The sequence below is a fragment of the Ranitomeya imitator genome, chromosome 3, assembly GCF_032444005.1.
Source record: "Ranitomeya imitator isolate aRanImi1 chromosome 3, aRanImi1.pri, whole genome shotgun sequence".
NCBI lineage: Eukaryota > Metazoa > Chordata > Amphibia > Anura > Dendrobatidae > Ranitomeya > Ranitomeya imitator.
In genome coordinates, this window is record NC_091284.1 from 141,091,125 (window position 1) to 141,103,126 (window position 12,002).

Sequence of the window (12,002 nt, forward strand, 5' to 3'; positions counted from 1 at the left end):
CATACCTCGGTCCCGTTCCCTGGCACTCTGCTTCTCTCCCTGCCTCCGCTCACATGCTGATAGGTGGAGGAAGTGGCCGGAGGCCCCTCCTCCACCAAAGGAGTCAGCGGTGGGAGCAGCCCAGAGCCCGCCGCAAATGGAGACAGCAAGCGGGCAGGCACCGTGCAGCCCGTGGACCTCTGATTTCCAGCCCCATGGCTTTCTCGGTCCGCGGGCCGGACTGAGACAGCCAGAGGGCCGGATGTGGCCCGCGGGCCGCACTTTGCTAAGGCCTGCCTTATAACTATAACAGATATTTATTAAAAATCATAGAATGTTAGAGTTGGAAGGGACCTACAAGGTTATCATGTTCAAACCCCGGTCAATGCAGGATTTACTAAACCATCTCAGTCAGATGTCTGTCCAGCCTCTGTTTGAAGACTTCCATTGAAGGTGAACTCACCACCTCTCATGGCAGCCTGTTCCACTCATTGATCACCCTCACTGTCAAAACTTTTTTTCTAACATCTAATCTATTTTGTGAAGTATGACTAACTTTTACCATATGGCTACTTTGCAATGGCATCATTATTGAAACGTAATTTTTTTTTATTTGTGTCATGCCCTCAGTTGCAGGTCTGGTCTCTGCTGCGAGGGGAGACCGGCACCTTTCACGCAGCTCCACTGGTACTACTCACCCTGTCCGTGTCTCCAGACGATCAGCGGCTCCTTTATCTGCTAAGAACCTGCATCCTCTTGGCAGGTCTCCTGGAAATGCTCTTAGGAGGCGCGCCCCGCTTCCTGCACATACTTAAAACAGCAGATCACCTGTTATCTATTAAGACTCTCTGTGCTATGATGCTCTGTGCATAGAAGGCATCCTCCCATTATGGGAGGTGCCTGGGCAATTTGTTCATTCTATTGTTTATGGTCTTCTGCTCAGGCCACACTCTGCTGTGCTCTGCTCTGCAAAGTGTAGTTTATTACTTTTGGTTTGCTAATCCCTCTGTCTCCTCAGTATCCTCCGCTTGCAGTTCCCTATTCTGGATCCTTCTGGAATCTCCGGTTTCCACTCCAGGCTGACTAAGCTGCTCCTCACAGAACCTTCCAGATATTGCTGCCGGCTGGATCAGCCTTTCCAAAACTACACAGAGCTTCCAGGATTCTCTTCACTGATAGAGCCTGAATACCACCGTCTTGTTATTACGGTCTGTATGGGTCGTCCCTCTGGTCACGGGTACTGCAGCATTTAGGCCATCTGGTGTTGTGACGGGGGAATCCCTGTATAGGGGTACACCTTGCCCGGTGCTCCTCTACGTGGTTCAGTGTTGTGGCCCAGAGGGTTCTTCTCTCAGGCACCTCTTTCTGTTTGTTTAAGCTTCATTTAAATAAATACCGTTGCTTTTTGGAAGCCATTCTCCTGTCTCTTGTGTACCGGGTATACAGCTACCACTACTCCATCAGTGGTCTAGTGAGTCCACTATATTTCCCCACGCCCTGTGGGCGTAACAGTTAGGGTACCTAGAGAGATAAACATTAGCAGTAATTTTTCCTTTTTTTCAGCAAAATATAATTTTTTTTTTTTTACAGAGTTATCAAGTTGCAAATTGACTTTAGCGGCATTATATGTCAGAAAAACCCCAAAAGTTATACCATTTTAAAATCTGACTGCTCAACCCGATTCAAAAATGAGTTAATCAGTCAGATATTTCACAGGAATTAATGCAAAGTGGAATAAAAAAATCACATTCTTTCAACTAAAATGTTGCTTTACACTGAAATTTTGGATTTTCACAAGGGGTAATGAGAGAAAATGTACCCCAAAATTTGTTTCACAATTTCTCTTGAATATGGCCACACCCCATATGTGAATAATATCTACTTTTCGGGCGCACAGCAAACCTTGGAAGGTAAAGTGCGCTATTTGACTTTTGGAGAACAAATTTGGTTGAAATATACTGCGGTCACCATGTCGCATTTGCAGAGCTTTAGAGGTGCTGAAACCCTCCACAAGTGACTTCATTTTGGAAACAACACCCCTAAACGGAATTCAGATTAAAGGTATAGTAAATATTTTGGTCTCACCCAACGGTTTATAATATTGAGATGTGAAAAATTATTACCTCTAAATAATAATTATTGATTACCTACAAATTTTTCATTTTCTTTAGACGTAACAGGAGAAAACAGACCCCAAAATTTGCTAGGCAATTTTTCCCGAATGCTTCCATACTTCATATGATGTCAGAATCTATTATTTGAAAACATGGCATGGCACGGTAGGGAAGGTGTGCTATTTACGGTAACTTTAGTAGTGCGATTTTGACTGGAAAAGATTATGGATATTATGTCATATTGGCAAAGTCCTTAGGTGCCAAAACAGCAGAAATGTAACACAAGCATTTTGGAACCTACACCTGGAAATTTATCTAGGAGTGTGGTAAACATTTTAGAGCCACGGATGCTTCATGGAATTTTATAATGCTGGGAAGCGTAAATTAAAAATTAAAAATGTTGCTTTAATCATTTCACAATTTCTACCAAATGCTGCAATACCCTATATGTGGTTCAAAACAACTGTTAGAACAGACTCCGGGGGTTTGGAAAGCATTTAGTTTTTGGAGTACAAAATGAAGAATAGTTTGTGGGAGCCACTTGCAGAGTTCTCAAGGTACCAAAATGGCAGAAATTCCACAAGCAACCCCAATTTGGAAAGTAGATTTGTAAAGAAATTGAAGAGTATTTTTATCCCACAAAGGTTTCAATTTCTTTACCATCGGGCTATGTGAAGATGAGAAATTACACATGTTACAATAATACGTAAATTTAGCTCAAAATGTTGCATCTTTAGCATGGATACTGAGAAAAAAGTGGTTCCAAATTATTAAGCTATTTTTAGTATTGCAAAACCCTATATATGATCATACACTAATGTTTAGGTCCATGGCATGACTCAGAAGAAACAGCAACATTTGGCTTTTGGGGCAAAGAATTTTCTGGAGCAGTTTGCAGACACCATTTATAGAGCCCCCTAAGGTGCCTGAACAGCATTTGTGACTCCATTTTGAGAATACACTGAATTATTTAATCTACACTGCGTGCAGAATTATTAGGCAAGTTGTGTTTTGATCACATGATACTTTTTATACATGTTGTCCTACTCCAAGCTGTTCAGGCTTGAGAGCCAAGTACCAATTAAGTAAATCAGGTGATGTGCATCTCTGTAATGAGGAGGGGTGTTGCCTAATGACATCAAAACCCTATATAAGGTGTGCTTAATTATTACGTAAAAGGAGAAACAAAGCCAGCTCACCGTTTCTGTGGAGAGCACGGAACTGGATCCTGACAAAACTTTGGGAAATAGAAAAAATGCGATGTGCCAGCTCAATAGAATAAAATAGATAAACTGTTTATTGAGAACTTTTGTTAAAATACAAAAAATACAAAAGAATGCTCCTGAGACAACACCATGACACCAGTGGGTAGAGCAACGCGTTTCGACCGTGCTGCGGTCTTTGTCAAAGCGTGACTACCTAGAATACAATGAAAATATATAAAGAAGCTTGAAGCCAATCAAATTAACAGAGCTCAATCACGTGAATGAAGGTCCTGTTCATGAAAAAAAAATGAAAAAGTGTATAACAAACAAGCACATAAAAAAATGAAAAGAAAAAACATTGTACATAAATAAAGAAAAAATTATTATCAAAATATTGAAATAAATTCAATAGTGAAACATGATTTCATTTCTTTTGTTGAGGCCGTCCGGAAACCTAGTTCCGAGATTGAATATCCAAAAAGCCTCTCTGGTGAGCAGAGCCCTGCCGATATCACCACCACGAGAAGGTTTCCTGATTCTCTCGATACCTGAAATTTTCAAAGAACTGATATTACGTGCATGATGTTCAACAAAGTGTTTAGACAAGGAAGAAATACTGCGGTATTATTACTGATATTATGAATGTCATATAGATGCTCCGAGATACGAGTTTTTAATTTGCGGGTAGTGCATCCCACATATGATTTATGACATAAAACACAATCTAGCTTATAAACTACATATCGGGTGTTACAGTTGATATATTGTTGAATATTAAACGTCAAAGTATCATCATTATTATTAAATGTTTTTCTGATGATCATTTGTTTACATGTGGTACAATTAGTATTGCCACATTTGTAATTACCTTTGCAATCTAACCAGGTTCCCGATTTTTTGTCTGTGGAAGTATACATACTGGGTGAAAGAATGTTGCCTAATGTAGGTGCTCTTCTAGCAACAATGTTACATCCACCTTGTAGAATCTTGGCTAAAATGGGATCTTCATATAGAAGAGGAATATTTTTGTTAATAATATTTTTAATGTCCTGAAATTGTGGACTATATTGAAGACACACAAATGGCTTATTGGAAAATTGATTGGTCTGTTCAGATTTATTATTCCTATTATTTGAAAAAAATAAATCATGTTGATTTTTGTTCTGAACAATATGGTATGCTCTATTTAACATCCAGTTAGGATATCCTCTTTTATGAATTTTTTTTCCTGAATTAACCAAATCATTTTTAAGTTCATTATTATTATTGCAATTGCGTTTGAGCCTTATAAATTCTCCCACAGGAATGGATTTCACTGTGCGTCTGGGATGACTACTATGGGCATGTAAAATGGAGTTACCTGATAATGGTTTGGAATAAGTTAGGTAGAAATAAATTGATTAGGAATGCCCATTAGTTGCAAATCCGGGAATGAAATATTGGTTTTGTCGTCGCATCCCAGACACAGTGATTATTTTTAGGCTATGTGCACACGTTCAGGTTTTTTCGCATTTTTTTTCGCGGTAAAAACGCTATAAAAACTCATTAAAAACGCATACATTATGCATCCTATCATTTAGAATGCATTCTGCATGTTTTGTGCACATGATGTGTTTCTTTTCTGTGAAAAAAACGCATAGCGGTAAAAAAAGCAGCATGTTCATTAACCCCTTCATGACCCAGCCTATTTTGACCTTAAAGACCTTGCCGTTTTTTGCAATTCTGACCAGTGTCCCTTTATGAGGTAATAACTCAGGAACGCTTCAACAGATCCTAGCGGTTCTGAGATTGTTTTTTCGTGACATATTGGGCTTCATGTTAGTGGTAAATTTAGGTCAATAAATTCTGCGTTTATTTGTGATAAAAACGGAAATTTGGCGAAAATTTTGAAACTTTCGCAATTTTCACATTTTGAATTTTTATTCTGTTAAACCAGAGAGATATGTGACACAAAATAGTTAATAAATAACATTTCCCACATGTTTACTTTACATCAGCACAATTTTGGAAACAAAATTTTTTTTTGTTAGGAAGTTATAAGGGTTAAAATTTGACCAGCGATTTGTCATTTTTACAACGAAATTTACAAAACCATTTTTTTTAGGGACCACCTCACATTTGAAGTCAGTTTGAGGGGTCTATATGGCTGAAAATACCCAAAAGTGACACCATTCTAAAAACTGCACCCCTCAAGGTACTCAAAACCACATTCAAGAAGTTTATTAACCCTTCAGGTGCTTCACAGCAGCAGAAGCAACATGGAAGGAAAAAATGAACATTTAACTTTTTAGTCACAAAAATTATCTTTTAGCAACAATTTTTTTATTTTCCCAATGGTAAAAGGAGAAACTGAACCATGAAAGTTGTTGTCCAATTTGTCCTGAGTACGCTGATACCTCATATGTGGGGGTAAACCACTGTTTGGGCGCACGGCAGGGCTTGGAAGGGAAGGCGCGCCATTTGACTTTTTGAATCAAAAATTGGCTCCACTCTTTAGCGGACACCATGTCACGTTTGGAGAGCCCCCGTGTGCCTAAAAATTGGAGCTCCCCCACAAGTGACCCCATTTTGGAAACTAGACGCCCCAAGGAACTTATCTAGATGCATAGTGAGCACTTTGAACCCCCAGGTGCTTCACAAATTAATCCGTAAAAATGAAAAAGTACTTTTTTTTCACAAAAAAATTCTTTTAGCCTCAATTTTTTCATTTTCACATGGGCAACAGGATAAAATGGATCTTAAATGTGTTGGGCAATTTCTCCTGAGTACACCAATATCTCACATGTGGGGGTAAACCACTGTTTGGGCACATGGTAAGGCTCGGAAGGGAAGGAGCGCCATTTGACTTTTTGAATGAAAAATTATTTCCATCGTTAGCGGACACCATGTCGCGTTTGGAGAGCTCCTGTGTGCCTAAACATTGGCGCTCCCCCACAAGTGACCCCATTTTGGAAACTAGACCCCCCAAGGAACTTATTTAGATGCCTAGTGAGCACTTTAAACCCTCAGGTGCTTCACAAATTGATCTGTAAAAATGAAAAAGTACTTTTTTTTCACAAAAAAATTCTTTTCGCCTCAATTTTTTCATTTTCACATGGGCAGTAGGGTAAAATGGATCATAAAATTTGTTGGGCAATTTCTCCCGAGTACGTCGATACCTCATATGTGGGGGTAAACCACTGTTTGGGCACTCGGCAGGGCTCGGAAGGGAAGGCGCGCCATTTGACTTTTTGAATTGAAAATTAGCTCCAATTGTTAGCGGACACCATGTCGCGTTTGGAGAGCCCCTGTGTGCCTAAACATTGGAGCTCCCCCACAAGTGACCCCATTTTGGAAACTAGACCCCCCAAGGAACTTATCTAGATGCATATTGAGCACTTTAAACCCCCAGGTGCTTCACAGAAGTTTATAACGCAGAGCCATGAAAATAAAAAATAATTTTTCTTTCCTCAAAAATGATTTTTTAGCCTGGAATTTCCTATTTTGCCAAGGATAATAGGAGAAATTGGACCCCAAATATTGTTGTCCTGTTTGTCCTGAGTACGCAGATACCCAATATGAGGGGGTAAACCACTGTTTGGGCGCACGGCAGGGCTCGGAAGGGATGGCACGCCATTTGGCTTTTTAAATGGAAAATTAGCTCCAATCATTAGCGGACACCATGTAACGTTTGGAGAGCCCCTGTGTGCCTAAACATTGGAGATCCCCCAGAAATGACACCATTTTGGAAACTAGACCCCCAAAGGAACTAATCTAGATGTGTGGTGAGGACTTTGAACCCCCAAGTGCTTCACAGAAGTTTATAACGCAGAGCCATGAAAAAAAAATAAAAATTATTTTCTCAAAAATGATCTTTTAGCCTGCAATTTTTTATTTTCCCAAGGGTAACAGGAGAAATTTGACCCCAAAAGTTGTTGTCCAGTTTCTCCTGAGTACGCTGATACCCCATATGTGGGGGTAAATCACTGTTTGGGCACATGCCGGGGCTCGGAAGTGAAGTAGTGACGTTTTGAAATGCAGACTTTGATGGAATGCTCTGTGGGCGTCACGTTGCGTTTGCAGAGCCCCTGATGTGGCTTAACAGTAGAAACCCCCCACAAGTGACCCCATTTTGGAAACTAGACCCCCAAAGGAACTTATCTAGATGTGTGGTGAGCACTTTGAACCCCCAAGTGCTTCATAGAAGTTTATAATGCAGAGCCGTGAAAATAATAAATACGTTTTCTTTCCTCAAAAATAATTATTTAGCCCAGAATTTTTTATTTTCCCAAGGGTTACAGAAGAAACTGGACCCCAAAAGTTGTTGTCCAGTTTCTCCTGAGTACGCTGATACCCCATATGTGGGGGTAAACCACTGTTTGGGCACATGCCGAGGCTCGGAAGTGAAGTAGTGACGTTTTGAAATGCAGACTTTGATGGAATGCTCTGTGGGCGTCACGTTGCGTTTGCAGAGCCCCTGATGTGGCTTACCAGTAGAAACCCCCCACAAGTGACCGCATTTTGGAAACTAGACCCCGAAAGGAACTTATCTAGATGTGTGGTGAGCACTTTGAACCCCCAAGCGCTTCATAGAAGTTTATAATGCAGAGCCGTGAAAATAATAAATACGTTTTCTTTCCTCAAAAATAATTATTTAGCCCAGAATTTTTTAATTTTCCCAAGGGTAACAGGAGAAATTTGACCCCAATATTTGTTGTCCAGTTTCTCCTGAGTATGGTGATACCCCATATGTGGGGGTAAACTACTGTTTGGGCACATGCCGGGGCTCGGAAGTGAAGTAGTGACGTTTTGAAATGCAGACTTTGATGGAATGCTCTGCGGGCGTCACGTTGCGTTTGCAGAGCCCCTGATGTGCCTAAACAGTAGAAACCCCCCACAAGTGACCCCATTTTGGAAACTAGACCCCGAAAGGAACTTATCTAGATGTGTGGTGAGCACTTTGAACCCCCAAGTGCTTCATAGAAGTTTATAATGCAGAGCCGTGAAAATAATAAATACGTTTTCTTTCCTCAAAAATAATTATTTAGCCCAGAATTTTTTATTTTCCCAAGGGTTACAGGAGAAATTGGACCCCAAAAGTTGTTGTCCAGTTTCTCCTGAGTACGCTGATACCCCATGAGTGGGGGTAAACCACTGTTTGGGCACACGTCGGGGCTCAGAAGGGAAGTAGTGACTTTTGAAATGCAGACTTTGATGGAATGGTCTGCGGGTGTCACGTTGCGTTTGCAGAGCCCCTGGTGTGCCTAAACAGTAGAAACCCCCACAAGTGACCCCATTTTAGAAATTAGACCCCCCAAGGAACTTATCTAGATATGTGGTGAGCACTTTGAACCCCCAAGTGCTTCACAGACGTTTACAACGCAGAGCCGTGAAAATAAAAAATCATTTTTCTTTCCTCAAAAATTATGTTTTAGCAAGCATTTTTTTTGATTCACAAGGGTAACAGGAGAAATTGGACCCCAGTAATTGTTGCGCAGTTTGTCCTGAGTATGCTGGTACCCCATATGTGGGGGTAAACCACTGTTTGGGCACACGTCAGGGCTCGGAAGTGAGGGAGCACCATTTGACTTTTTGAATACGAGATTGGCTGGAATCAATGGTGGCGCCATGTTGCGTTTGGAGACCCCTGATGTGCCTAAACAGTGGTAACCCCTCAATTCTACCTCCAACACTAACCCCAACACACCCCTAACCCTAATCCCAACTGTAGCCATAACCCTAAACACAACCCTAACCGCAACACACCCCTAACCACAACCCTAACCCCAACACACCCCTAACCATAACCACAACCCTAATTCCAACCCTAACCCTAAGGCTATGTGCCCACGTTGCGGATTCGTGTGAGATATTTTCGCACCATTTTTGAAAAATCCGCGGGTAAAAGGCACTGCGTTTTACCTGCGGATTTTCCGCGGATTTCCAGTGTTTTTTGTGCGGATTTCACCTGCGGATTCCTATTGAGGAACAGGTGTAAAACGCTGCGGAATCCGCACAAAGAATTGACATGCTGCGGAAAATACAACGCAGCGTTTCCGCGTGGTATTTTCTGCACCATGGGCACAGCGGATTTGGTTTCCATATGTTTACATGGTACTGTAAACCTGATGGAACACTGCTGCGAATCCGCAGCCAAATCCGCACCGTGTGCACATAGCCTAATTCTAAAGGTATGTGCACACGCTGCGGAAAACGCTGCGGATCCGCAGCAGTTTCCCATGAGTTTACAGTTCAATGTAAACCTACGGGAAACAAAAATCGCTGTGCCCATGCTGCGGAAAAACTGCACGGAAACGCAGCGGTTTACATTCCGCAGCATGTCACTTCTTTGTGCGGATTCCGCAGCGGTTTTACAACTGCTCCAATAGAAAATCGCAGTTGTAAAACCGCAGTGAAATGCGCAGAAAAACCGCGGTAAATCCGCCATAAATCCGCAGCGGTTTAGCACTGCGGATTTATCAAATCCGCAGAGGACCAGAATACGTGTGCACATACCGAAACCCTAACCCTAGCCCTAACCCTACCCCTAACCCTACCCCTAGCCCTAACCCTAACCCTACCCCTAGCCCTAACCCTAACCCTAGCCCTAACCCTACCCCTAACCCTAACCCTACCCCTAACCCTACCCCTAACCCTATTCTAACATTAGTGGAAAAAAAAAATTTCTTTATTTTTTTATTGTCCCTACCTATGGGGGTGACAAAGGGGGGGGGGTCATTTATTATTTTTTTTATTTTGATCACTGAGATAGATTATATCTCAGTGATCAAAATGCACTTTGGAACGAATCTGCCGGCTGGCAGATTCGGCGGGCGCACTGCGCATGCGCCCGCCATTTTGGAAGATGGCGGCGCCCAGGGAGAAGACGGACGGGACCCCGGCTGGATCGGTAAGTATGATGGGGTGGGGGGGGGACCACGGGGGGGGGGGGGATCGGAGCACGGGGGGGGGAATCGGAGTGCGGGAGGGGTGGAACGGAGCACGGGGGGCGTGGAACGGAGCACGGGGGGGCTGGAATGGAGCACGGGGGGGTGGAACGGAGCACCGGGGGGGGTGGATCGGAGTGCAGGGGGGGTGATTGGAGCACGGGGGGGTGATTGGAGCACGGGGGGAGCGGACAAGAGCACGGGGGGGAGCGGAGCACTGGACGGAGGGGAGCCGGAGCAGTGTACCGGCCAGATCGGAGGGCTGGGGGGGCGATCGGAGGGGTGGGGTGGGGGCACACTAGTATTTCCAGCCATGGCCGATGATATTTCAGCATCGGCCATGGCTGGATTGTAATATTTCACCCGTTATAATGGGTGAAATATTACAAATCGCTCTGATTGGCAGTTTCACTTTCAACAGCCAATCAGAGCGATCGTAGCCACGAGGGGGTGAAGCCACCCCCCCTGGGCTAAACTACCACTCCCCCTGTCCCTGCAGATCGGGTGAAATGGGAGTTAACCCTTTCACCCGATCTGCAGGGACGCGATCTTTCCATGACGCCGCATAGGCGTCATGGGTCGGAATGGCACCGACTTTCATGACGCCTACGTGGCGTCAAAGGTCGGGAAGGGGTTAATTTTGCGGATTTTCTGCGTTTTTCCCACTATTCTATGCATTTGGGAAAAACGCATAAAAAAACGCACCAAAAACGTGTCAAAAACGCGTGAAAAACACGGTAAAATCGCAGTAAAAACGCATGCGGATTTCTGGCAGAGATGTCCGGTTTTTGTCAGGAAAATTTCTGCAAGAAATCCTGACGTGTGCACATACCCTTAGGGTTTTGTGTGAAATTAGGCCAATTTGCCTTTTTTCCCTCTTTTCTTGTGTGGTTCCAATACATGCAAAGAAAACAAAACGTTTATAACAAAACATGTAATTGCAAAACGGGAGAAATACTTCATTTTCTGGAACAATGTCAAGGGTGCCAATACTTTTGGGCATGACTGTATGTCCTTCCAAGATTTAGAATGCTACTAATTCCCACGCATTTCACCAACATGTAGGGAGGGGGCAGGTCCAATTTTTTTGCTGGGCCCATCGGACTGTACCACCAATCGCGTCTCTTGCAGCAGGGTGTCAGTTATAATACACAGCTGACACCCGCTGATGATAGTTACATAGTAACATAGTTATTAAGGTTGAAGGAAGACTATAAGTCTATCTAGTTCAACCCATAGCCTAACCTAACATGCCCTAACATGTTGATCCAGAGGAAGGCGAAAAAAACCCATGTGGCAAAGAGTAAGCTCCACATTGGGGAAAAAAATTCCTTCCCAACTCCACATACGGCAATCAGACTAGTTCCCTGGATCAGCGCCCTATCAAGGAATCTAGTGTATATACCCTGTAACATTATACTTTTCCAGAAATGTATCCAGTCCCCTCTTAAATTTAAGTAATGAATCACTCATTACAACATCATACGGCAGAGAGTTCTGTAGTCTCACTGCTCTTACAGTAAAGAATCCGCGTCTGTTATTATACTTAAACCTTCTTTCCTCCAGATGTAGAGGATGCCCCCTTGTCCCTGTCTCAGGTCTATGATTAAAAAGATCATCAGAAAGGTCGTTGTGCTGTCCCCTCATATATTTATACATTAACATAAGATCACCCCTTAGCCTTCGTTTTTCCAAACTAAATAGCCCCAAGTGTAATAACCTATCTTGGTATTGCAGACCCCCCAGTCCTCTAATAACCTTGGTCGCTCTTCTCTGCA